At 40.9% G+C, this 27963-nt stretch overlaps 1 protein-coding gene across 5 annotated transcripts in view; it reads left to right on the plus strand.

The window, feature by feature from the left end:
* The window catches only part of RNF40 (ring finger protein 40), a 713617-nt gene that overhangs the window by 9157 nt on the left and 676497 nt on the right, over window positions 1-27963 (plus strand). For 3 of the 5 annotated variants that reach the window (XM_044086638.1, XM_044086641.1, XM_044086640.1), the window contains exon 3: window positions 16803-16894. The exons of the other annotated variants lie outside the window; for them this stretch is intronic. The gene's annotated coding sequence lies outside the window, so the exon portion shown is untranslated. The remainder of the gene's footprint in view (window positions 1-16802; window positions 16895-27963) is intronic. 5 annotated transcript variants of the gene reach the window in all.

Consider the following 27963-nt stretch of genomic DNA (forward strand, 5'->3'; position numbering starts at 1 on the left):
CGGGGACACCATCCGGTCCCATTGATGCTGTGTTTTTAGCTTTAGAGAGAGCAGCTTTCACCTGCGCATTTGAGATGTCCGGGAGGCTACACTCGGCTGGGATAGTTATCTCTCCTTTAGGGGAGAGGGGGTGAAGTTTGCACTGAACCTGTCTGCCAGTATGTTGGCAATGTCTGTGGGTTCAGTGATTTTTGTATCATTTTGGACTAATTCTGAGCATATCTGTGAGTTTCCACCCAGGTTCCTAACATAGTTGAAAAAGGCCTTATGATTGTCCTTTGAATCCATGGCAATTTTTCTCTCAAAATTGGCCTTAGTTGATTTTATGAGTGCTCGTATTTATTTACTAATAATGATCAGGGGTGACTTCCCTTTTATGGATTTTGTTCTATCATGTAATAGCTTTCTCCTCTTATTGTAAAGTTTGTTAATGGCTGGGGTCCACCAGACTGGACGTTTGCCCTTTGTGGAAAGAGTCTTGGTTTTATTTGGGATTGCCTGATCCATGCAGTCCTGGAGGTGTTCATAGAAGGCATTTGTAAGGGCTTCCGCAGCTTGGGTTGTGGTTTCCTCTGACTCAGGGGCCTTGAAGGATACCACACCAGTCTTGAGTAGTGTGAAGTTTGCTTTAGAGAAGTTCTTCACTATGGTCTTTTTGTTTGGGGTGGGGCGGATGTGGATTTCCAGTGAGATTAGTTTATGATCAGATCTCACCAATGAGGGATATACTTCGGTGTGGAGCATTTTGTCCCCATGTTTGTGACAATGAGATCTAGTATATTTTCTCCTCTCGTGGGAACAGTGACTAGCTGTTCCATGGCATTTGAATTTATGAACTCCAGGAACCGTTGGGCTAGAAAGTTAGGGCTTGAGTAATGTTCCCAGTCTATATTCGGTAGTTGAAGTCACCCAATATGATGGTGTTTGGAGATACATTTATACCCTCCAGTGTCTTCAGGAAGGCTGTGTGGGGTTCCTGAGTTTGAGAGGGTGGCCTGTAGCATGCTACAATTTGTAGAGCAGTTTTGCCTATGGTTAGTTGCACCTGGATGGTTTCGAAGCTTCATGCGTTGCCACCAACCTGGAGGTGTGAGTATCCTTTATGAATAAGGATACACCCACTGCTTTGGTGGAGTGGTCCGGGTTTTGGGGCAGGAACGCATGATATGAGGTAAAACCTAATAGTGCCGGGTGCTCTCAGGAGCCTTGAACCAGGTTTCAGTTACAGCACAGACATCGATGTTCTCCATACTGAGAAGGGCCTCGAGTGCGTGCATTTTGAGATTTAGACTTCTGGCATTGAGCAGCATTACCCTCAATTTCTTCCCATTTTTGTTTTCTAGGGTGGTAGGTTTAGAATTTGAGCCTTGCCTAAAAAGGCACTATGGGGTGGCAAGAGCCTTAGCCAATATCCGAATCCCAGGGTGACAGGTGCAAGCCGTCCCTTGCAGCAGCGTGGCTTGTCAAGCATGTCATCACAGGCAGACAGATACTGGATCCCCTTTGAATGACACCAGACATTAAGCCAATTGTTAAAGCTGATCATCTTGTCTCTATATTGTGGCATCATTCTTGGTGAAGGAAGGATACTGCTCAGGGTTAGGGTCATACCTGCCTGGGCTACATAATCAGAGAGCTCCTCTATGTCTCTTTTCATGCAGTCCAGGGAGGTACGTCTCAGGTTGCTCACACCAGCATGGACAATGACTGTGTCATATTTGTACTTGCTGTGGAGTGACCCAGTGCTTGTGTTATGTGGCGGATTCTAGCGCCCCATAGGCAGCTTACTGTGACCCTCTGCTTGTTCAGCCTGGTGAGTGGGACGCCAGTGTGTCTGACTATGGAGTCACCTATGACAAGTATGTTTGGTGTTGTATTTGGCCTTAAGGGCTGTGACTGCTTTGCACACTGCTTTTGTGGTTTATGTGTTGCTTGTGGGGTGTCTTGAGGTAGCAGTTGTTTGGGTGTCTGCTTTGGAGGCCTCTGCTGTTTAGGTAAATTTTACTCAGAGCCTCCGAGTATGTCTTTGTGTGTTTATGTGTTTGATTCAGTGGAGTGGTAGCATTATGTGAGGCTGGTTTTGTGGTGTGTGTAGTTGCCTTCTCCTCCTGTCTGGTCTTGCCAGTCCTGAGTTGAGAGAGCTCAGCCTCCAGTTTGGCTAAATAGCTGCATCTCTCAAGTATTTGTGTTATGTGGGAGGAGGAGAGGGTTGTCTGTGTACATGAGGCAGTTATAACATTGCCTCAAGATTCCCAGATTCACCAGCTGGACCGGAGAGGAGATTGACAACTGACCTTTGGACATGCTAGAATAATATTGGGAAATCCTTAATTGAAAACAAGGGCCAGTGGGGAGTGAGGGTGTAGTGCTTTTAATTTTAGTGCTGACTTATATAATTGCTTTAGTGAGCAAGTGCCAGGTAACTTGAGTGCAATGTGTTACAAGTAACTAAATGCAAAACGAAAAACAGTAACTTTCTTTCAAGTGAAACAAGGAAATAAGTACAGTAAGCAATGCAGATATCACTAGTGATCCACAGAAGCTGAGAAGTTGCGTATTAGGTGAATTAGCTTCCAGGAAATAACAAGCAAACAAACAACAAGCATATAAACAAAGCTAGATTCAGTAGGCCTGGATCTAGTCTATGCTAGAGCAAACAAGGTGAACCAATTTCAGTAAGATACAGTTCAAATATTCAGGCACTATAAACCTTTAACCAGAAAATTCCCAGCTCAGAAGGGCAGAGTCCAGCCTCTTCTCCCACAAGAGTGCAGACCACGAACCTTCTTAATGTAAAATAACTGGCCTGAAGCCCAAGTGCCTAAACCAGAACTAATACACTTGGACACTGGGCTCTCAATCAGCAGTTCCCAACTTAGAAGGATGAAAGCTACCTGTCCTGCCACCACAGTGCTTGCCACAAACCTTCCTAATGTAAAACAACTGGTCTGAAGCCCAAGTGCTTAATCCAAAAGACTTGAATGATAGCTACACTTTAATCAAGTTACAACCAAGCAGTAATAAATACCATTGAATACTTTAGAGAATGTCTGGATTAGTGCTCAAGTTACACAAACAAAGCTAGATCCAGCAGGCCCGAATCCAGTCTATGCCACAGCAAACAAGGCGCACCAACTTCAGTAAGAAACAGTTCAGATATGCATGCACTATAAGCCTTTAACCAGAAATTCCCAGCTCAGAAGGGCAGAGTCCAGCCTCTCCTCCCACAAGAGTGCAGACCACGAACCCTCTTAATGTAAAATAACTGGTTTGAAAGCCCAAGTGCTTAAACCAGAATTAATACACTTTTAGAATAACAGACACTGAGCCCTCAATCAGCAGTTCTCAACCTAGAAGGATGTAAGCTACCTGTTCTGCCACAACAGTGCAGACCACAAACCCTCTCAGTGCAAAACAACTAACTGGTCCGAAGCCCAAGTGTTTAAACCAAAAGGCTTAGAATGAGTTACACCAAGCAGTAATAAATACAATTAAGTATTTTAAGATGATGCAAAAGTAAAAAGAAGTAGGTAAAAACACAAGGACAGTAAAAGCAGATGAAATTTTTTTTTTTTTTCTGAACAAGTGCTGAGATCAAAGAAACAGATTTGAGTGCTGAAACTAGAAAACTGGCTAGTTACAAGAAAAAAAAAACAAGCTAGAAGGCTTCCCTCAAACACAGAAGGGCTTGGGGGCTCAGAAGCCTACAAATAGTCTGTACCACTTATCATCCCCAGGCCTACGTTGGTAATGTTATCTCATCCCCAGGCCTACGTTGGTGATGTTGCCTCATCCCCAGGCCTACGTTGGTGATGTTGCCTCATCCCCAGGCCTACGTTGGTGATGTTGCCTCATCCCCAGGCCTACGTTGGTAATGTTACCTTATCCCATGCTACTCTTTGCTGTTTCCTCTCCCAGATAAATTCTTCCATAAGTTGATTTACTTTATTTAACACTAATTTTGATGGAGGATATTGGCAGTGATTGTGCCAGATGTAAGACTTATTATAGCACATATAGTTGTAGGGCTTGTACTCTTTGGGCCACATTCAGTATTATATTTATCTACTCTTGTAAGTATTTGTTTTAGTGGGTCTCTGTAGCACTGATTTGTGAATTGCTCTCTTGCCTGTGCTAACAAGACCATAAAGTATTTAAACTTTTTGTAGTCCCAGCGGAAAAGGAAATATCCTCTAGTTAAGCCATTGTGCCATAATTTATGGTTATTGCTTTCATCTTTGATATATATTTATTTTATACCCCACAGCCTCCACTATTTCCTTCAGCATTGTCCGTAATGTCCTAGTATCTCCTTGTAGCCTGGTCAGGGTTAAGTGGATGCCATCTGTGCGTAATGCTTTCCTTGTCTTCCCGTCTCCCACCCTTGTAATTGACATAATGATGTTCTCTGCCAAGTATTCTAGATAGATAGGAAAACGAGAAGGGACAGCAGACATCTTTACCGAATCCTCTTTGTTTGAAAAGTCTTTTGAAAGTTTAACTGCTGTCTTTACTTGCAGTACAGCCCCAATGTATACATTATGTAGTAAGTCTTTAAACCCACTGGAAAAGCCCATGCTTCTCATGACTTTAGGGTTAGAGTCCCGTTGTACTTGATCAGATGCCTTTTTGGCACCTAAGTTAGTAATAATTGTAGGATTGTTTGTTTATACGTATCTGCACTTTCAATCACCTTGAATGTCCTAATTATGTTTCAGATGTTTTCCCCTTTATCCCACAGTGGTCACAGTAGAACTGTGTACCTAGGTCATCTGGAGCTCTGTGTAGTTCCTCAGACTGGCACTCCTGTCATCTCGAAGTTGAGGGGCAGAAATTGAAGCTGTTTTGTGCCCATGTAAACCTACAACTGTACTGCTTGCTGCCAATGTGACAAGCACCTTACTACAGTTGCTAGCACACACGTGCTAGAGCTGTGACCATTCATAAAGCAGTACCAGTACTGCCCTAGTCTCATGTCAGCACCTGCTTATCATGTCCCCTAACAGCTTGAGCCCATGGTAGATGCCCCTTTTGCCCCACTCTAGTTACGATTTTGGGTCACAGCATGTTCAGTAGTTTTTAATTTTTTTTTTTAATTAAACACTGTTACTAAATTTTTTACTAAGACCGACACAAACATACATTAGTAGAAAAGCAATATCAATTTTTTTCATAAGTTATACATTACATAATGTTTTCTTTATTTGTAATTGTCATTCATTCCAGCATTACATAAATGACTAATTTCCTAACTTCTCTAAAGTCTCATTCCTCCTCAAACATTCTTCTGCATGTATTGTTTCTAGTAGATTGTATAGCACTTTGTTAACATATCTGGTGTTAAAGCAGACCATCTTGTGTTCATTTTCCCTCTTAAGTCTCCTTATTCGTTTTTCTAATGTTTGTTGCTTTAATCGAACAATTAAGGGCTTAATGGCTTCTGGGGAACTGGCAGTAAATGTCAGTTTTTTTGCAATTTAAAAAAACTAACTTAATGTCCAGAAATAGCTGGAACTCCCTCTTAGCCTTTGTCAGTTCTTCAGTCTTTTAGTTGTTCGGTATGTCTAATTAGCTTGACTTGTTTCCTATAACTTGTTTTGTCATTCTGCTTTTTTCAGCTGTGTATTTCAGTAAATTTGTCGTTATGTGCTACTTTACATTCATTCCAGTTCTAAGGAATGATCTTTGTGTTTCAGAAGTATTTCATGCATTGTTTCAGTAACTTGTATTCTAAACTTCAGATCTTCTAACATTTATGTTGGGAACTGCCATTGTTTATTCCCCACCCTCATTCTGTCACTTGTGTTAATGTGGTCTGATTTGTTATTAACAAGGGGCCTTGTGCAAAAGTTTTTACTAGAATTAATTGTTTTTTATATGTATGAATACTTCGTCTATTCTTGACCAGCATTTATATTTTGGAGAATAGAAAGTATATCCTCAGTCAGACCCTATTACCCTCTCTTGTCCTATCAGATAACCCCATATCTTACATTTATTGTTTTTTCTGATTTCTCAATCCCTGTTTTCATTTTTTCTCGCAACTGCACAAACATTGTTTCTGTTTAATCCTAGGTTCCAGTTCCTGCTGTCAAAACTATCTCTTCCACAAAGTTTTGGAGGGTTGTCATGATTTTCTTAAACATGATGAATTTTAGTTTTGGATGGTAGGTAAACTGGTGCTATAGTCATCTACTTTCCTTCTCTCAGTCCCTTAGCCCCCCCCCCAATTTTCAAATCACCCTTATTAAATTTTCACGTAAGACACAAGCAAACATACATTAACAGAAAATAAAACAAACCATATTAACATCTTTCCTTTTATTTAAATAAACAAACCATATTACTAGCTTTCCTTTTAGCTACATCATGCATCAAATAACTTTCCTTTCTTTCTGCTAATTTATGAATATGATATAATCATATTCTGTATAGTGGTTGTTATTGTCCTTAGGGTCTACAACCAGATCCTACTTGTTTCTTGATCCCCACCTCCATTTCATCACCCCTTTCCACTTTGAATTTTAACCTTCTGCTTGTGTTATGTATGTGAGCCTTCACAATTTAGCTGTAAAATACCCCTTCAAATCAGGTAAGCCTAAACCACCCTGTCCTATTGGAAGGATCAACATAAACCACTTGCTTACTTCTCCTTCCAGAAAAATTCCTGCTTTTGTTTATTATTGTCCACATCTTCTCCTCTGGCTGATTAAAATTCTGCCTGACCTGTATATAAAACTTGTTTGTTTGTGTCTTTCAGCTTTAGGGGTCGCCACAGCGGAACTCAGCCCTGACGCACAGCCTTCAATGCAGGCACGCCCCATTCACGTATGCCTCCACACAGAAGACACTCTAGCTGAGAATCGAACGGGACAACGTCTTGCTATGAGGCGACAATGCTACCGCAGCACCACCACTGCAGTGTAAAGCAGTTCCACTGCTTGTATCCTACTATTTGTAAATGGCTTCCATTTTCTCAGTTATTGTACTGTCTTTTTATTATCCTCTTTCCATACATTCGTAGCTGCCATAACATAAGCCTTTTTAATTTATACTCCTAAATACTTTTTCTTATGTCTGCATACATTTGGGTATTGCTGAACCAATTTGTGTATGGGTACATAATTTATGCTGTAGCATTCGTTTTATCTTCATTAACTTCATATCCAGAAAATAAATTTTCCACAACACTGATGTCCTTTTCTGGATTTATCATCTGCAAGTAAGACAACATTTCTTGATTACTGTACCAATTAAATTCTTGAATATCTGAGTCCCTTATTTTCTTTGCCAGTGGCTTTAAAATAAAGCAAGTAACAAGTGGGAAAGAGGGCACCCCTGCCTGGCTCCTCTGTTCAAATATAACTTATCAGAGAGGGACCCTTCCACTTTAATTCTTGCCACCAATATTTGATCTCCTAATTAACCTTTATAATTGTATCAGGGAAAGCAGATGCTTTCATTACCCAACTCATAAAATTCCAGGTTCCTTGTCATACTCTCTCTGTATCAAGACCTGTCAGCAATAGTGGTATTTTCTTACGTTCTTTTTCCCTCTGGATCATTATTGTTCTATTAATCTTGTATGTTTGTTTGCCCGCCCTCCACAAAACCAAGTAATCTGTGTCTATCCTGTTTCGCGACACCTTTACCATCCTTTAGCTTGTGTAGACATAAACAGCTTATAATCATGGTTTAAAATTGAAATGGGTCTATGTGGAGAATGTCACCGTTTTTATCTCCTCTTCTGTTATCTTAACTATTAGTTGTTGAGCTTCATCTACCTCTAACCTTGGCATAATTGTCTTCCATAAATATTTCCTTTTGTGATCTTTCTCGATTTCCACATTCCTCTACATTATACAAATTTTCATAACCTTTCCGAAACCTCTCTAAACCTCTACAGGATCTTTGGTTATTTTTCTGATTATCGGCTCCTCACATTTGGTGACGACCCTTTCTTTTGCCCAAGTCATTGTGCAAAAAGTTTGCATGTTCTGGAGTTTTGAAAAAGCAGTTGCTTAACAGCAGTCTTTCTATAATCATGCATCTTATTACTTCCTCTTTAGCTCTTTGCAGGTGCTCCTCCCCTTGTTCTGTGAGATTCCCCTTATTCCGAAATATTGTAAGCTGTGTCAGCCCCTCTGAATAATCATTGTTCTTAACCATGTCTTTCTCTCTTGTATCTACCTTGTTTTTAAACTCCGTTTTCATTTTATCTCACTCACTCACTGGTTAACACTTCTGAAGAAATGTCAGTCTTTTCTAATAAATCTCAAATAATTTACACTACCAGTTCCTTTAATTCTCTCTTTTAATGTCTTATTCATTTTGTCTTAGTTTTTATCAGTGCATGGTCTGAAACTGTTATTGGAGGAGTGTTGATGCCTTCAAATCAAATGTACGTGTTCTGGTGAAATACAGTTTCTATACAGGCTAGCCCAGTTATTGTAACTTGGGGAATAAGATGTAAATTCTGAATTCCTGCTGCTGAATTTGTGTCTTCTGTACCAAACATTTGCATTAATTTTTTCAGAAGTTTACCCTCTTTTTGTTATATGAGGGAAGACTTTAGAAGGAAATATAGAAAGGAAAATATATCTCACTGCTGCAAATCAAGTTAATCTATCACTATTGGAACTCCTCTAGCAGTCAGTATTATTGCTAACATTTTCCTTTGTCCCTGATATTCTGCTGAATGTCCATCCTGAAATCCTTTGTCAAAATTACGTGCTCATTTCTTTTCATATGAGTTTCCTGCAGCATTGCTACTTGCACTCTGCATTTCTTAATATAATTCAAATACTCTGTCCTTTTTGTCTATACCTCTAAAGCCAGTTACGTTCCAAGATAATATGGATAGCATAGCTATTATGATAAAAAGCTGCTGTTCCCACCTAATGTACAAGACAGGACATTTCCAATGTTTGTCTTGCATGTACACACTCATTTTTGGCAGACTGATCTTTAATGTAGTTGTTTGATTGATTTACCTTTAGTATGTTGACAACTTGAAAGTAAACCAACTGAAACTTCGACTACCTAGTATGCATCCACTGAGGAAGAACCTCAGTACTTGCAACTTAACATTCTTTTTCACCCCTATGTGGGGAGGGCTGCCCCCCCTGCTGATTTATATATACTAACTCCAAGAATTCACAATCCCAGGTGAACCCTTGCTAAACCGCATGTTACAGCCATTGTTCTCACTTACACTGTCTGGTGTCTTTTCATTTGTTATCCATGTTCCCCTTCCAGTTGTGAAATACAGCATGTATGCTTTCAGCAAACATTAAATTTTAACAGTGGTTATATTTAAATAAAACTAAATTGTACACTGTTCTGTTACATGCATTTAAGTGTTCAGTCTACAAAGGAGGCTACTATCTGTTATCTACTTCCCATAATTTCTGACTTTGACACTGAACTGCTTGCCATTGCACCTTTACATTTTGCATTTCCCTTGGCAGAGAATGCTCAGAACTTTCAAGATCAATTGCTTGCTCCTGCAGACAGCTTGTCTCCATGTAAAAGTAGTCAGCCATGAGAGAATAAAATTAAGCTATCTCCCTGCAGATGCATCCAGAACAAAATATACAACTGCCTTCAGCTGCATACTTGACTCCTATTAAGAATATTTGTTAATGATAGAGAAAAAAAACAAGGTAATATATTTGCAGATGCAAGGAATTTAGCATTTGTTATGACTTTCATCATTTTGTATTTTTTTCTTTCAAGCCTACTTGCTTATAGGAAACACATATTTGTATCTTAAGGCAAGGGCATTAATCTAGACATGAGAAATTACCTTAGTTCTACATATAGTATAATTATACCCCAACTGCGGTGGTGGTGCTGCGGTAGCACTGTCACCTCACAGTAAGACGTTGTCCCATTCAATTCTCAGCTAGAGCATCTTCTTTTTGGAGACATGCGTGAATGGGCATACCTTCGTTGAAGGTTGTGCGTCAGGGCTGGCAACACGGCACGTAAAAATCTACTGCAAATCATTAGCGGACCAGAGTTCCGCTGTGGTGACCCCTAATCGGGAAAAGCCGAAAGACCCAACAAGTGCACTTTTATACCCCATCCCTGCAGCCCAAGATCACAGTATATTAACTTAATCTTGCTTCTGTTCAGTCTTCTTTTGTTATACTGTAAAGCCTATATTTTTAACAACCAAAAAGTACCCATTTTTTAATTTGTTTACTATCTTCAACACATACAACAGTGACTGAAAAGACTCCCCACATTTAAAATACCCCTGATGCACATTATATAAAACTGCTTTACTGAATAACATGCAGTTTATATCAATAAATGTTTGTTATAAATACTAATAAGAACAAAAAAAATACTTGGCCATTTTTTACCTTTTAGTGTCCTCCTACACACTGTTGTCCTAAACATTAATGACATAGTGTGGTACATGCTTTACAGTTCACCCATAAGTTTAGCAGAGTCAGCAAAAATCCAGTTTTTTTCAAACTTTTTTCTTGCAAAGCTGTATTTCACAAATGTGACTGATTGTTTATATTCTCCCATTTATTCACTGATTTCAGTATTGCCAGTCTTCATCCTGTTCATCTCCATCTCCTAATACCAGACTCTGGTTTAAATCCAAGGTATTCTGATTCTTCTAGTCAACTCCTGTGTCTTTTCTCTATGTCAAACAATTTTTGGAACATTGGAAAAGGTGTACTGTCAGTCTCTCTGAGCTGTATTGTCAGAAGAATGAGACGCAGAGTCCCTGTTCTTTGATGGCTTACATTTTGTTGGATGAACCTTTTTATTTCCTCCTTTGCCTGTTCTGCATCTAAAAATGTATTTGATCTTCTAGGCAAAAAATATTCTGAAGTCTGCTAGAAACAGCAGCTTGAATCTTGCACCTGCCTCTCAAGATTCCCTGTTTGCTGTGATAAATGTGCGTGTCTTCTGCCTTTTGCACAGTGAATAACCGTTTACCACAAACACCCTGCTGTCTCCCAATTTGGCTGCTTTCTCATGGCCAGATTTGAAGTAAAACTCAACGTGCCCTTTCATTTAACAAATCCTGCTGTGGAATACCAGTCCATTTGCTTATTTGTGCTTTCATAAAATTAATACAATTGGTTTCTTCCAGTTTCTCTGGTACATCAGAAAAATCTCAGTTTTTTTCTTTGCATACTTTCTACCATGTTTTTTTTTTTTTTTTTTTTGAAACGGCTCTTCTTGAGAAGCCTCGTACTCAGCCTTTTTTTTCCATTCCTACATCTGATTTTTGCAGTTTTATCAGTTCATCTGAATAGCTACTTTAAAGCCTTTTCAGTTTTTTTCCTAGCCTTGTGTTATTTGGCTTGATATAGTCCTTAAGTGTTTCATTTATTTTATTCACCTCCGAGTACCTTTGATTTATTTTTGACTGCTCATTGAAATGTTGGTACTCAAAACACAGAGTGGTGACAAGCCAAAAAAGCACAGGAGAATAGCCCCCATACCCCCTGAACTTTTATATACTAACTGTGAGATCACCATACCTCTGAGAAAAGGGAATATTCTGAGAGAGGGCATTTTAGACTTGTATGCAAGTCCGATCTTTTGGTTATTCAGTCTCTGTATTTTGGGACTTGTTCTAGCAGGTCCCATCATTTCTAATGGGTAACTTTATTTTTTTTTTCCCTTTAATGTCCTGTGAACTATCTCTTGTATCGGAGCCAAAGCTTGAACTGCTTTTTGCTGAACATCTGCACGTTCTGCAAATTATCACCAAAGATGTAATGAATCACACTGTTTAATAAAATGCACTTTATTAGCACTGCTAAAAAAACTTTCATCAATTTAAAGAACATTTTCGAAATGTCATGTGAACAAGCAAACATCCAGTAGTCATTGTCAGAATAGTTGTCTAAAAAAACTTCCTAAAACCATTTAATAAACTTTGAACAAGTGTAAAAATCCTTGAAAAAATACTTTTATTTTATTTACATTTGTTTACAGGGAAATTCCGACTGGACGCAGGTCCTTTTTCAGCGGATGCCGGGGGAGGTACATGATAGAGATACAAAGTTGCAGCAACAGTAACATTACAGGTTGTTGGCTTTAATACAATAACAAGATATTGATTATCAACAGTATATACAGTAAATGTTGCAAGTTAAAATAGTTTCTTTGTACTTTGTGCAAATATGATAATTAAAATTAAATGACATATAAAACCATATTCTTGTAACTTTGCAGCCCATTAATTCAATAACCTTGCCTTAATGAAATGGTTTCATATAAGTCTGGACTTAACATCTGCATTTAAACAAATTTGCCTCCAAATCTCTCTGTATTCCAGTTTTAGTTCCCATGGACCTCCCCTAGGATTTGCTGGGACTTTTTCCAAACAAAGAAATAAAACTTTACAGTCCTCACATAATAATTTGTACTTGTAAAGTGCATTGTTAGTAATATTATAGTAATGTTTGTAAATCATTTTTTTAAAACTTGCTCGGTCTTACCCATGTAGTAAAAGTGGCAGAAGTCGCAGAATGCCATGTGTACTACACCAGAAACATTACAGTCACAGGAAATGTGTAAGTTAATTACATCACTGTTACGTATTAAGTTTTAAACTGTGTCGTTCATAAATGTATCTACACTGACTGCAGTTCCTGAAGTAATTTGCTCCTAGTAATCATACCGGGTTTGTTGCTGTTTGTATATATTTTCCCCCTAACAGATTTGTTTTTCAATTGAGTTGTACAGGTTATAGGTCACATTAAAGGTGGGAAAAGTTTTGAAATGATTTATTGTGGTCTCGTCTTTTTATATCACAAAAACCTGGCATTTTAACAGGGGTTTATACACTTTTTATAGCCATTGTACATTAATCTTTTCAAAAGTTTGAATTCTTCACTCGACAGATTATTATTCATTCCATATCTTTGTTTCAATAGTCCTTGTATCCCTTTCACAAAATTTTGCAAATAACCGTAATGTTGGGTGTATGGGTGGATTAAAAGTACCTTTCCTGTTGAACTCTCCCTTAGTCACCTGTGTTGAATTAGAATCCTGAAAAAGCAGTCTTGGAATTAAGTTTATAACGTACATTTTAAGGTCAAGTAATGTCTTACTGATGTCCAACTTGGCACTGGGGATGAAAGTCAACCCTTTGCTAAACAATTTAAAGTGTTTTTTATTGATAGCAAGGTCACTATACTTGTAATTCTTAAAATCCTTATGTTCACTAATGTTAGAATTGTGCTTACGAGTTAGTGTGTCATCATTACCACCTTCCTTGTTGTAAAAATATTCAAATATATTGCTATCAAACTTTTGTTGTGCAATATCAGAGTAGTTAAAAAAAAAAAAAAAAAAAATAATCGCCCCTACCACCATCTCACCCTTCCTTTGGCATGTCTGTTCCAATTGTAAGGGCTGGGTGACTCATTCATTGTGGGGTTTGCCACTGGTTACTCCAAGCGATCCTCTCGGACCATCGAAGTGGAGGAAACTGTACTATGTCTAAAAAAAAAAAAAAAACATAATTGTTTTCGTCAGTATTCATCTCCGTAACCTGTCTGTAATTCATTGTAGTGGGTACTTAAAGATTCAACAAGTTTAAGGGAATTGTGTCTAGGTTTAGGTTATGCGAAGTCCTTGGAGTATTCCATTTCATCCTTAATAAGCTTAATGTTTTCTTCGTATTCTTTTCTGTTACTCCATCAATATTGGTGAATATTTTATTGTATTTGTGCATCTTTACCTCATACAATAAGTCATTTTTAATAGATAAATCTAATTATTGAATATCATTCAGCAAGTGTGTCATCTTAAGTTCATTAACCCTAACTAAAACATCCATAATTCAGCACCCACAATCGTCAGAAATATTCACTAATTCCTTATAAAAGTCTGAGTCACCCATTATGCTGTTCTATAAATCCTCAGTCCCTTTGGCACTCTTGTCATAGAAATATATTCCTTTAATAAGTTATGTCATTGCAGCAATTTGTACTGATTTATTTTCTTTTCAATTTTTTTGAGCTGTCAAAAGGTCCACTTACTGTGCCTTGAGTATCTACATGTTCAAAACCACATTCAGCGTTATTAAGCCAGCTTGTAAAATCAAAACCTTGTGGGCCTCCTACTAATCCTTTAGTTTTTTATGGTATTTACGGCTGTTCAATATCTATTAAATGGTTTTAGGAAGTTTTTTAGACTAACTATTCTGACAATGATTATTGGACGATTGCTTGTCACATGACATTTTGAAAATGTTATTTAACTTAATGTACATTTTTTTTACTAGTTCTGATGAAGTCCAGTTTAAAGAGGATGAAAGCAATTGACTAGTTTTATTAAACAGTATGGTTTGTTACAATTTTGGTGATGTTTTGAGTTTTAGTTCCTATTTTAGGGCTGTGTTCGCTGCTACTTTGGTTATAAGTTGTTTCATAGGTTCATACTAAGCTATCTGCCCTAGGGCATTTATAAGCATAGCCAGAGTGTGTTTGGCTTTCGCCACCCATTTTAAATTAATTTTGCTATGCCCTTTTTCGAGGTGAAGTGAGTTGGTCACTTTTTTTGTCCTTTTTGTTTTTTGTGGAGATATAGATCATCTAAGATCACGCCATTCTTATATTTCTGAGGGGAGATGTATGCTTTGCCTTCAGAGCCATTAAGACACAGAGTAAAGGGACGTCACCGATTTGTTTCCAGTCTTTTCTGATAGTTGAGGGGTTTTAAACTCATAATAATCTTTGTTAGGAACCTCTGGGGTCTTGCCATTTGTTTAATATGTGTAGTGAGGTATATCCCAGAGGAACATGCAGTTCAATAATTGATCTAATCAGTGTTGAGTATAGAGGAACAGTGACCCCTTAAAATATGGATGATGGTGCCTTGGGGATTAGCTGTTCTAAGGACTTTCTAACAAATGTCTTTTTGTGATCGTAGGAGTGGTAATTGTCAATGCAAGTTCCAAGGTCTCTGACCACATTCTCATTTTGCAGTGAGGTATATTGTCTTTGATTGTATACTGGAGGGAGGAGAAGTCTGCCAAATGTTACTGTATTGCACTTTTTTGTATTTCATTTAAGCCCATTTTGTGTTTTATGTAAATATGTTTTCAGTAAACCAGATATTACCAAATAGTTCTTGCTGAAGAGCTTGGGCATCGGAGAGCATCTTGACAACATCTCCCAGATTAGTCATCTGCAGACTTGGCCAGCCAGAGGTCTTGGTTTGTGATCTTAGAATCAGAGCAGTACATGCAGATCAAGAGGCCACAGCACTGCTCCCTGCAAGACACCCCTTGTCACCTTCATGCAGACCAGGAGACCCTAGTGTTGCTCTCCACAGGACACCCCTTGTCACCTTTGTACAGAACAGAAGTCCCCAGTTCTGCTCCCTGAAGGACACGCCTTGTCACCTTTGTACAGAACAGGAGACCCCAATGCTGCTTCCTGCAGGACACCCCTTGTAACCTTTGTACAGAACAGGAGACCCCAGTGCTGCTCCCTGCAGGACACCCCTTTCTAACCTTTGTACAGAACAGGAGACCCCAGTGCTGCTCCCTGCAGGACACCCCTTGTAACCTTTGTATAGAACAGGAGACCCCAGTGCTGCTCCCTGCAGGACACCCCTTTTCACTTTCATACTCTCTGATGGTCATCTAGTACCCGCACTGTGTGAGTTCTGCTCCCTGCAGTACACCCTTGTCACCTTCATACAGAACAAGAGGTGCCAGCATTGACCACAAATCAGGTTAAATAGTTTGAGTGGCTTTGCCAGGGCTTGTTTGGTACTGTTAAACAGTCAGGTATATTATCGGCCCCATAAAGAAAGTACTTTTGGTCTTTGTAAGCACCATTAGTGCATGCTCTGAACCTTCCGATCCCCAACATCGTATAGGAGTAAGTGGGCTTTGGATAGTTGTCTCTGGGGTAAAGCTTCCACTGAATTTGTTTCCTAGTATGTTGGTAATGTCTTCTGGGTCAGAGTAGTTGGCAGAATTATGAATATGTTCAGAACAATGTTGTGTGTCATTTCTTAATTTCTTGACATAGCTAAAGGAGAATTTGTAATTGTCCTTGACTTCAGATGCTAATCTACATTCACGGGCTGCCTTAGTAGTCCTAATAGTATTTTTTTGAGGTTTTGGTTAATTTTTTGATGTTATCCTTGTGATGTTCAGGTCTTTTGATCTGCTGTGTACTTTTTTTCTTTTTTTGTAGAATTTATGCTGGTGGGACCACAATAATGTTTTGCTTGCCTTTTTTAGAGTAATTTTTATTTGAATAATGAAATGCACAAAAGGAAACGGAGAACACATTTACATTATTTACAAATGATTAATAGATATATAAAATATTGATTACACTTTTCTTTCATTAATGACATGGTTGACTAATTTATTTTTTGCACTTGTAAACATGCATTTTCCCAATATTTCGATTTAGATTTTTATTATTACATTTTATTGAAGTAACATGTATTTCCCTTTGGCATGCAGTTAATAGCTAAAATTTGGTGAAGATTCACATTTCCAATTTTTAGTAGTAATTTTCTTAGCAACTCCAGTCAAGGGCCTCAGTGTAGTATCTTCCCATTTTCGGATACATGAATGAATTGGAACATTAGTCATTAATATAGAATCTGAAATTATATGGTTGTCAGACCACAAAGCTTTCAGAAAGCTCTTAAATTCATCTCAGTATGTCTTATTTTTATCACAGCTGAGAATGTATGATACCAGTCAGCCTTCGTAGACTTTTAGCATCTACAACATGTTATCTCATTGAAATTATAAATTGTAGATACCTTGTTGTATTTAGATCTGGATGGAATTGCCAGTTCTCCACATTTTATCTGAGTGGAACCAGTTTGTGAAGCTGCCTGCTGTGGCAACATCTGGGGTTATGCTGCTGTAAGTGAATTTTGAATTTTTTATCATAGAATTTGATGAGATTGTTACATTTGAAATCCTTCATTTCTGAGATATAGTTATCTTCAAGTTTAGAGGTTTTTAAAGGTGAACGTCACTAGTTTATGATCCGAGTTCTTCAGGGAAGGAGATACCAGGGTAGTAGTGCATGAAGAAGGTATATCTGGAAGGACCAGGTGATGAATATTATTTCCGTGAGTGGGTTTGTTGTCTGCTCCAGGAAGTTTTTGTTTATTAAGTCTAAGAACTTTTGGGCATATCCTACATCTGAGGTGTAAGTGCTTCATTTTGTTGATGTGTAGTTAGTCTCCCAAAATAATGGAGATGTTCTTTTATAGGGAGTTTAAGTACATTTAGAAACATTAATTGTCAGGGGACATAGGTTTCCTGTAACAGGCTAGAAGTTGATAGTTGATCCTGTTTAGTGTGTAGAACTCATTGAGTTCCATTTGTGGGTTGTTGAGAACATGTCTGGAGGTGATAGGTCCTTAACAAAGCACCACATTTGCCATTGGGTTTTAAAGGATGGTAGGCACGAAACCCACTTATGGAGAAATTACTTTCTAAACATTTAAACTAAGTTTCAGTAATTGTATAGATTTTAATGTGCTCTAAATGTAGGAGAGCCTCAAGGTTGGGCAGTTTTGTTGAGACCTCTGGTATTGAGAGGAATTGCCTTAATGTGTTCATGTGTAAGGTTTGATATATTGGTTAAGCTGGGATGTCCGTCAGTGACACTTTGTGTAAAATGGACCTATGGGGTCAACAAAGGCTTTAACCAATGTACAGAAACTTTGTAAATAGGGTCTTTGTTAAATCAGCGAACGTTTAAAATAGTCTCCCCACTTTATTTTGTGTTTTGAACTATTTGTGGAACAGCGACCCCCCCCCTTGTGGGAAAACATTGCTGTTCCGTGTCTTCGAGATTGTCAGCTTTTGCTAAGTGGTCGATAAATCAGAGTTTGTTTTAAGCATTCGCTGATTTAACATAGACTGTGGAAAGAGAGGTGCAGATCATCTTAGTAAAGCTAGTAAGACTGTCGAACATCTGACCCAATGCTGACATGCGTGATCCCCTGGAATTACGCCAACTATACAGCCAGTTGTTGAAGCCAGTTATCTTTTCTGTAATATAAGCATCATTACTCTAGAAGGAAGTATTTCACTGAGGGCCTGTCTTGCTTGCATTTCTGACATTCACTGAGGGTTCTGACATGCACTGAGGGTTCTGCCATGTCTCTCTGCTTGTCCTTCAGGGTTTTGTGCAGCTTGTCGTTCACCCCAACACTGACCACAACCTTGTCATAGTTACCTTTGTTAGGTGTAATGGTGTTTACGGGCCCTTGAGAGCTCAGGAATCCTGATATCCGAAAGTTGACATACTTTCACCCTGTCCTTGTCCAGCCTAGTAAAGGAGAATTGGGGTATCTGACCAAGGTGTCCTCGATCAGTAAAGCATTATTATTACAGTCGCTACACTGCCTAAAGATACCAAGTACTATGAGGCTGGTAACAGAAGAAAGGCAAAGAGGCTCATCTTTTTTAGAATTGACTTGGATGACTTTAATTGAATGAATATTATACACACACACACACACACACACACACACACACACACACACACACACACACACACACACACATTTAGTGAAGTGAAATACACAAGTTAAAGTTTGTTTCTAGATGATCACTACCTAACTGGAATAAATGGAGAAGTTCAGCAAAAGTTGGCACTGTGCCAAAAGATTGTGCGGAATAGTTACGCTGCTGTATAGTATAAGCTATGTAGAGCAGCTGTGCGCTACTTCAGTCACTGTAGAACAGTGACTAGCTGCTACAGGTAACCTGTAGTGCAGGAGATGCTCAGCAGGGCTGCTACAGGTAACCCGTAGTGCAGGCAGTGCTCAGCAGGGCTGCGACAGGTAACCTGTAGTGCAGGCAATCCTCAGCAGGGCTGCGACAGGTAACCTGTAGTGCAGGTGATGCTCAGCAGGGCTGCGACAGGTAACCCGTAGTGCAGGCGATGCTCAGCAGGGCTGCGACAGGTAACCCGTAGTGCAGGCGATGCTCAGCAGGGCTGCGACAGGTAACCCGTAGTGCAGGCGATGCTCAGCAGGGCTGCGACAGGTAACCCGTAGTGCAGGCGATGCTCAGCAGGGCTGTGACAGGTAACCCGTAGTGCAGGTGATTCTCAGCAGGGCTGCGACAGGTAACCCGTAGTGCAGGCGATGCTCAGCAGGGCTGCGACAGGTAACCCGTAGTGCAGGCGATGCTCAGCAGGGCTGCGACAGGTAACCCGTAGTGCAGGCGATGCTCAGCAGGGCTGCGACAGGTAACCCGTAGTGCAGGCGATGCTCAGCAGGGCTGCGACAGGTAACCCGTAGTGCAGGCGATGCTCAGCAGGGCTGCGACAGGTAACCCGTAGTGCAGGCGATGCTCAGCAGGGCTGCGACAGGTAACCCGTAGTGCAGGCGATTCTCAGCAGGGCTGCGACAGGTAACCCGTAGTGCAGGCGATGCTCAGCAGGGCTGCGACAGGTAACCCGTAGTGCAGGCGATGCTCAGCAGGGCTGCGACAGGTAACCCGTAGTGCAGGTGATGCTCAGCAGGGCTGCGACAGGTAACCCGTAGTGCAGGCGGTGCTCAGCAGGGCTGCGACAGGTAACCCGTAGTGCAGGCGGTGCTCAGCACGGCTGCGACAGGTAAGCCGTAGTGCAGGCGGTGCTCAGCAGGGCTGCGACAGTTAAGCCGTAGTGGAGGCGGTGCTCAGCAGGGCTGCGACAGGTAAGCCGTAGTGTAGGCGATGCTCAGCATGGCTGCGACAGGTAACCCGTAGTGCAGGCGATGCTCAGCAGTGCTTTGCACAAAAACACGAGTTGCTGTCTGTATCTCTGCATACAACTAGGTACAGCACAGGCTGCATTTTAAACCAGTGCTTAGATCAAAATGAATGTCTTCAGCTTTTAGTAGTGCTGAGTGATGCAGGACATTGTGCCAAAACTCCTTATTTACAGCAAAAAAAAAGAGCTCAACAAAGCACAGCAACCAAGAGCAGTACACTTAATGTCTGCCTCAGTAGTAAACGACACTGGGTTGACAGAAGGACACCAGTCATCTAATGTAAAAACAAATTACTAATACAGCAGTCAAACTGTGCAGGCCGTAGAGATTTTGGGTGGTGAGGTCTGCTCAGAAAGGGCTCTCGGGGTACCCTGTGTTTTCTCTCTTTATGTAGTGTTTTCTTGAATACATCTACATCCAGCAACCAGTAACTTAAATTGTGCTTTGTCTGTCTTCACTACTGTCTGGTATTCTGTTAATTCCTATGGTTTTGCATCTAAATCTTGGCTTTTTATTAATTTTGTTTCTGCATAATCCAGACTTTCATTTATTCATGATTGGAGCACATCAGATTGTACAGCCAAGTTTTGTTGTATGCCCATCCTTTCATTTCTGTTAAAATTAAATGAAGAAATCCATCTCCTTTATTTACTCTCTTTTGTAAAAGCATCTCTAAGTTTGCAATATTTAAATAATGACATGGGTGCATGTACAGTTACAGAAAAAAAGCTAACCATTATACACAGTTTCCTTAGTTTCATGCGTTATACTCATTTTGTAGCAATTATTATTCATTCCAGCATTGTATAAATTGCTTATATCCTCCCTTCTCTTAAATTTCATTTCCTGTCTTGAATATTTTTCTGCATTCATTGTTCCCACAAGTTCTGTTCATTTCTATGGAATTTGCTCCTTCCTTTTTCGTAAGATTCCACCTACAGTTATTTTTTTTTCCTTATAGTATTCATTACTTCCGTTATGATTGGTTTATGTTTTGATTTCCATTTTCTAGTAATTGCTTTTTGGCAGCCATTAGCGTCAAACTTAACAAAACCTTATTACGTTTAGGTAATTCAGGTTCTATAGCCCAGCTCAAAATAATTTCCTTAGTTCCACTCATTTGCTTCCCCAGCACTTCTGACAAAATATTCTGTAGGGTTAAAATCTGCCAATTTATGTTACCAAAAATCCCCAGATGCATTTATGCATTTCCTATCACACCTCCAGCAGTTGCTGTCTACTTGAGGGAAAATTCGCTGAAGTCCAGTAGGGTTATAAAATACCTATGCCAAGACTTCCATGCAAAAAGTAAAACCTAAACATTTGGACTTGCTGCATACATCGGAGCCATACAAATGCCCTCCCACTGTTGCTTTTGTATATTGCCACTCTTTTCTATTTTCCCAATCTTTTATACCCTCTTCTGATCGATACTTATAGTTATGCAGTATTGTATATGCTCTACTAATTATCCCATTAATAGCGGCTTCTGTTATATACCCAACTAAAAACTCAACCAGAGTAGGCCTTTCACTTACCATTCTGTTATCCCTTTCTCTTCCCTGTTCACTATTATCAGTCCCTTGTAGGTAAAGCAGTCTTTAACCTGCAGGTCAAACTTCTGCTTGGCATTTCTCCACTTTATTACCTTTCCCTCCGTAGTTATTTGCTTTCAGTACTTTGTTTCTTTGTTAATTTTGTCCACTAAATTCCATCTCCCACTAACTTGTTTTCTGTGCCTCTACTTACATTCCTATTGGTAAAACTTCCTTTCTCAATTCCTGTGTTGGCTTAGTTCTTACAGTATTTTCTGCTAGTTTATACATATAACACTCTGGCGGTTTTCCTTAAGGGCCTACATTCCAAAGTCTGCTCTTTCCTTATTTCATCATCATGCCTTTTGACTTTGAATTGTAACATTGTACTTGTGTTATGTTTGAGGTTTCTCTGCATAGCTGTGAAGTGTCCCTTCTGATCAGTAACCATAACCCATCCCTGTTCTGTGGGGAGTAGTAACTGTGCCTCTTGATTCTCAGATCAGTAACCCTAACCCATCCCTGTTCCGTGAGGAGTAGTAACTGTGCCTATTGATTCTCAGATCAGGTAACCCTAACCCATCCCTGTTCTGTGGGGGGTAGTAACTGTGCCTCTTGATTCTTAGATCAGTAACCCTAACCCATCCCTATTCTGTGGGGAGTAGTAACTGTGCCTCTTGATTCTCAGATCAGTAACCTTAACCCACCCCTGTTCCACGGGGAGTAGTAACTGTGCCTCTTGATTCTCAGATCAGTAACCCTAACCCATCCCTGTTCTGTGGGGAGTAGTAACTGTGCCTCTTGATTCTCAGATCAGTAACCCTAACCCATCCCTGTTCCGTGAGGAGTAGTAACTGTGCCTCTTGATTCTCAGATCAGTAACCCTAACCCATCCCTGTTCTGTGGTGAGTAGTAACTGTGGGGAGTAGTAACTGTGCCCCTTGATTCTCAGATCAGTAACCCTAACCCATCCCTGTTCTGTGGGGAGTAGTAACTGTGCCTCTTGATTCTCAGATCAGTAACCCTAACCCATCCCTGTTCTGTGGGGAGTAGTAACTGTGCCTCTTGATTCTCAGATCAGTAACCCTAACCCATCCCTGTTCCGTGAGGAGTAGTAACTGTGCCTCTTGATTCTCAGATCAGTAACCCTAACCCATCCCTGTTCTGTGGGGGGTAGTAACTGTGCCTCTTGATTCTCAGGTCATAGGTTCATAGGTTTATACTAGGCTATCTGCCCTAAGGCATTTATAAGCCTAGCCCAAATTTTTGTGGCTTACACCACCCCTTATATGAAAAAATACTGTGCCCATTAGTTTGTTGTGCCTCTGTCCAGCAGTGACACAGAGATGATTCCCGGGATAAACCTACGATCTCCCATCCACAGGTCAAGATTTCTCTTGAACAGAGCCAGCGAAGTGCTCTGTCTCACATGGACCGGGATTGTATTCCACAGCATAGGGAGTCTTTGAGTGATAAATCTATCCCTCCAGCACATCCTATTTATATCCGTGCTAAGGTTTAAGTCGCTTGCTCTAGTGGTTTTGGTGGATTTGGATTTTTTGAGGTGGAGCATGTCCATTAATTCCGGGTTGGACATGGCCTTGTATGTCAGACACATGTCACCTCTGAGCAGACGGTATGCAACTGAATAGAGCTGGAGTTTCTTCAATCTGGCAGCATATGACAGATTTTGGAGTCCCTTTATCCTTTTGGTGAGGAACTTTTGGGGTCTCTCCAATTGCTGCAGATGTCGGGTGAGATACATCCCGAATGGGGCATTGTACTCTATCATTGGTCTGATAAGTGAAGAGTACAGGGGAACAATGACCTCACTAGATCTGGATGTGAATCCCTTCATGATCAGGTGGGCAATGTAGAAGGTCTTTCTAACCACTTTAGCAATGTGAGTGTCAAAAGAAAGGCCACTGTCAGCCTGGGTCCCCAGGTCCCAGTGGATTGCCACCTATATGGTAGCTTGGGGTTACCTTGTTTTTCCCGAAGGGTATGACTATACAGTTTTTGGCGTTTAACTTCAGGCCATGGCTCTGGCACCAGCTATCTGTTTCCGTGAGTCCCTTCTGAAGGATATCCGTGTCCGATGCACTTTCCACTATGGCGCCCAGTTTGCACTCGTCTGCAAACTTTGTCAGCCAACGTCCTCCCATGTTGGCCTGTACTTCTGAGAAGTAGATGCCGAACAATAGGGGTCCAAGGACCGAGCCCTGTGGGACACCACTTGTGACCGGCTTGGAGTCTGACATAGCGCCAGCAACTCTAACCCTGTGGGTTCTGTCCTTAAGCCAGTTTGCAACCCATCTTGTGACATATGGGTTTACATTTAAGCTGGTAAGTTTTTCTACAATACCCGAGTGGGGTATTGTGTCGAAGGCCTTTGCATGGTCAAGGTAGGCTGTATGGACTGCCTTTCCCTCATCAATGGCCTTGGTGACTGTTTCGAAGAAGTCGACCAAGTTCAAAAGGCATGATCTGCCCTTGACGAAGCCAAACTGGGTCGGGTCCAATGTCTGCAAGTCCCCTATATCTTTGTTTATGAGCTCCATTATGATCCTCTCCATAGCTTTGCAGACTAGACTTGTTAAGCTTATGGGGCGGTAATTACCAGGGTCCGTGAGGCCCGCCTTTGTGGAGTGGGACCACAGTTGCCGTCGCCACTCCTTGTGCACGTATCCAGTGGTAAGGCTGAGATTAAACAGCTGCCTTATGTGGGTTTAATTCCTCATTTAGCTCATGTAGCACACAGCCGGGGACACCATCCGGTCCCATTGATGCTGTGTTTTTAGCTTTAGAGAGAGCAGCTTTCACCTGCGCATTTGAGATGTCTGGGAGGCTACACTCCGCTGGGATAGTTATCTCTCCTTTAGGGGAGAGGGGTGAAGTTTGCACTGAACCTGTCTGCCAGTATGTTGGCAATGTCTGTGGGTTCAGTGATTTTTGTATCATTTTGGACTAATTCTGAGCATATCTGGGAGTTTCCACCCAGGTTCCTAACATAGCTGAAAAAGGCCTTATGATTGTCCTTTGAATCCATGGCAATTTTTCTCTCAAAATTGGCCTTAGTTGATTTTATGAGTGCTCGTATTTTTTACTAATAATGATCAGGGGTGACTTCCCTTTTATGGATTTTGTTCTATCATGTAATAGCTTTCTCCTCTTATTGTAAAGTTTGTTAATGGCTGGGGTCCACCAGACTGGACGTTTGCCCTTTGTGGAAAGAGTCTTGGTTTTATTTGGGATTGCCTGATCCATGCAGTCCTGGAGGTGTTCATAGAAGGCATTTGTAAGGGCTTCCGCAGCTTGGGTTGTGGTTTCCACTGGCTCAGGGGCCTTGAAGAATACCACACCAGTCTTGAGTAGTGTGAAGTTTGCTTTAGAGAAGTTCTTCACTGTGGTCTTTTTTGTTTGGGGTGGGGACGGGGTGTGGTTTTCCGTTGAGATTAGTTTATGATCAGATCTCACCAATGAGGGATATACTTCGGTGTGGAGCATTTTGTCCCCATGTTTGTGATAATGAGATCTAGTATATTTTCTCCTCTCGTGGGAACAGTGACTAGCTGTACCATGGCATTTGAATTTATGAACTCCAGGAACCGTTGGGCTAGAAAGTTAGGGCTTGAGTAATGTTCCCAGTCTATATTCGGGTAGTTGAAGTCACCCAATATGATGGTGTTTGGAGATACATTTATACCCTCCAGTGTCTTCAGGAAGGCTGTGTGGGGTTCCTGAGTTTGAGAGGGTGGCCTGTAGCATGCTACAATTTGTAGAGCAGTTTTGCCTATGGTTAGTTGCACCTGGATGGTTTCCAAAGCTTATGCGTTGCCACCAACCTGGAGGTGTGGGTATCCTTTATGAATATGGATACACCCCCTCCTTTTGTGGTGTGGTCCGGGTTTTGGGGCCGGAATGCATGATATGAGGTAAAACCTAATAGTGCCGGGGTGCTGTCAGGAGCCTTGAACCAGGTTTCAGTTACAGCACAGACATCGATGTTCTCCATACTGAGAAGGGCCTCGAGTGCGTGTATTTTGAGATTTAGACTTCTGGCAATGAGCAGCATTACCCTCAGTTTCTTCCCATTTTTGTTTTCTAGGGTGGTAGGTTTAGAATTTGAGCCTTGCCTAAAAAAGGCACTGTGGGGTGGCAAGAGCCTTGGCCAATATCCGGAATCCCAGGGGTGACAGGTGCAAGCCGTCCCTTGCGAAGCAGCGTGGCTTGTCAACCATGTCATCCCAGGCAGACAGACACTGGATCCCCTTTGAATGACACCAGACATTAAGCCATTTGTTAAAGCTGATCATCTTGTCTCTATATTGTGGCATCATTCTTGGTGAAGGAAGGATACTGCTCAGGGTCAGGGTCATACCTGCCTGGGCTACATAATCAGAGAGCTCCTCTATGTCTCTTTTCATGTAGTCCAGGGAGGTACGTCTCGGGTCGTTCACACCAGCATGGACAATGACTGTGTCATATTTGTACTTGCCGTGGAGTGACCAGAGTGCTTGTGTTATGTGGCGGATTCTAGCGCCCGATAGGCAGCTTACTGTGACCCTCTCCTTGTTCAGCCTGGTGAGTGGGACGTCAGTGTGTCTGACTATGGAGTCACCTATGACAAGTATGTTTGGTGTTGTATTTGGCCTTAAGGGCTGTGACTGCTTTGCACACTGCTTTTGTGGTTTATGTGTTGCTTGTGGGGTGTCTTGAGGTAGCAGTTGTTTGGGTGTCTGCTTTGGAGGCCTCTGCTGTTTAGGTAAATTTTTACTCAGAGCCTCCGAGTATGTCTTTGTGTGTTTGTGTTTGATTCAGTGGTGTGGTAGCATTATGTGAGGCTGGTTTTGTGGTGTGTGTAGTTGCCTTCTCCTCCTGTCTGGTCTTGCCAGTCCTGAGTTGAGAGAGCTCAGCCTCCAGTTTGGCTAAATAGCTGCATCTCTCAAAGTATTTGTGTTATGTGGGAGGAGGAGAGGGTTGTCTGTGTACATGAGGTAGTTATAACATTGCCTCAAGATTCCCAGATTCACCAGCTGGACCGGAGAGGAGATTGACAACTGACCTTTGGACATGCTAGAATAATATTGGGAATTCCTTAATAATTGAAAACAAGGGCCAGTGGGGAGTGAGGGTGTAGTGCTTTTAATTTTTAGTGCTGACTTATATAATTGCTTTAGTGAGCAAGTGCCAGGTAACTTTAGTGCAATGTGTTACAAGTAACTAAATGCAAAAACGACAAACAGTAACTTTCTTTCAAGTGAAACAAGGAACTAGTACAGTAAGCAATGCAGATATCACTAGTGATCCACAGAAGCGCTGAGAAGCCGGTATTAGGTGGAATTAGCTTCCAGGGAAATAAGAAGCAAACAAACAACAAGCATATAAACAAAGCTAGATTCAGCAGGTCTGGATCTAGTCTATGCTAGAGCAAACAAGGTGTACCAATTTCAGTAAGATACAGTTCAAATATTCAGGCACTATAAACCTTTAACCAGAAATTCCCAGCTCAGAAGGGCAGAGTCCAGCCTCTTCTCCCACAAGAGTGCAGACCACGAACCTTCTTAATGTAAAATAACTGGCCTGAAGCCCAAGTGCCTAAACCAGAACTAATACCCTTGGACACTGGGCTCTCAATCAGCAGTTCCCAACTTAGAAGGATGAAAGCTACCTGTCCTGCCACCACAGTGCTTGCCACAAACCTTCCTAATGTAAAACAACTGGTCTGAAGCCCAAGTGCTTAATCCTTAGAATGATAGCTACACTTTAATCAAGTTACAACCAAGCAGTAATAAATACAATTGAATACTTTAGAGAATGTCTGGATTAGTGCTCAAGTTACACAAACAAAGCTAGATCCAGCAGGCCCGAATCCAGTCTATGCCACAGCAAACAAGGCACCAACTTCGTAAGAAGCAGTTCAGATATGCATGCACTATAAGCCTTTAACCAGAAATTCCCAGCTCAGAAGGGCAGAGTCCAGCCTCTCCTCCCACAAGAGTGCAGACCACGAACCCTCTTAATGTAAAATAACTGGCCTGAAAGCCCAAGTGCTTAAACCAGAATTAATACACTTTTAGAATAACAGACACTGAGCCCTCAATCAGCAGTTCCCAACCTAGAAGGATGTAAGCTACCTGTTCTGCCACAACAGTGCAGACCACAAACCCTCTCAATGCAAAACAACTGGTCCGAAGCCCAAGTGTTTAAACCAAAAGGCTTAGAATGAGTTACACCAAGCAGTAATAAATACAATTGAGTATTTTTAAGATGATGCAAAAGTAAAATGAAGTAGGTAGAAACACAAGTACAGTAAAAGCAGATAATTTTTTTTTTTTTTTTATCTGAACAAGTGCTGAGATCAAAGAAACAGATTTGAGTGCTGAAACTAGAAAACTGGCTAGTTATAAGAAAAAAAAAAACAAGCTAGAAGGCTTCCCTCAAACACAGAAGGGCTCGGGGGCTCAGAAGCCTACAAATAGTCTATACCACATAACAGGAAAGGCAGGAAATAAGCTTAATTTTTTTGTCTGTTTCCCAGATGCTCTCTTTGTACACAGTAGGAGTGCCTGAAATCAGAATATGATCTCACTGCACTCAGTTGAGTGAGCAAATGAGATGGGCCCAGAGGCAGGCTGAGGGGCGGGCAGTTTCAAGGCCACTAAGATTAACACCA

Source organism: Protopterus annectens, chromosome 10.part0, assembly GCF_019279795.1.
Source record: "Protopterus annectens isolate FY-2018-M chromosome 10.part0, PAN1.0, whole genome shotgun sequence".
In the NCBI taxonomy this organism is placed as follows: Eukaryota; Metazoa; Chordata; order Ceratodontiformes; family Protopteridae; genus Protopterus; species Protopterus annectens.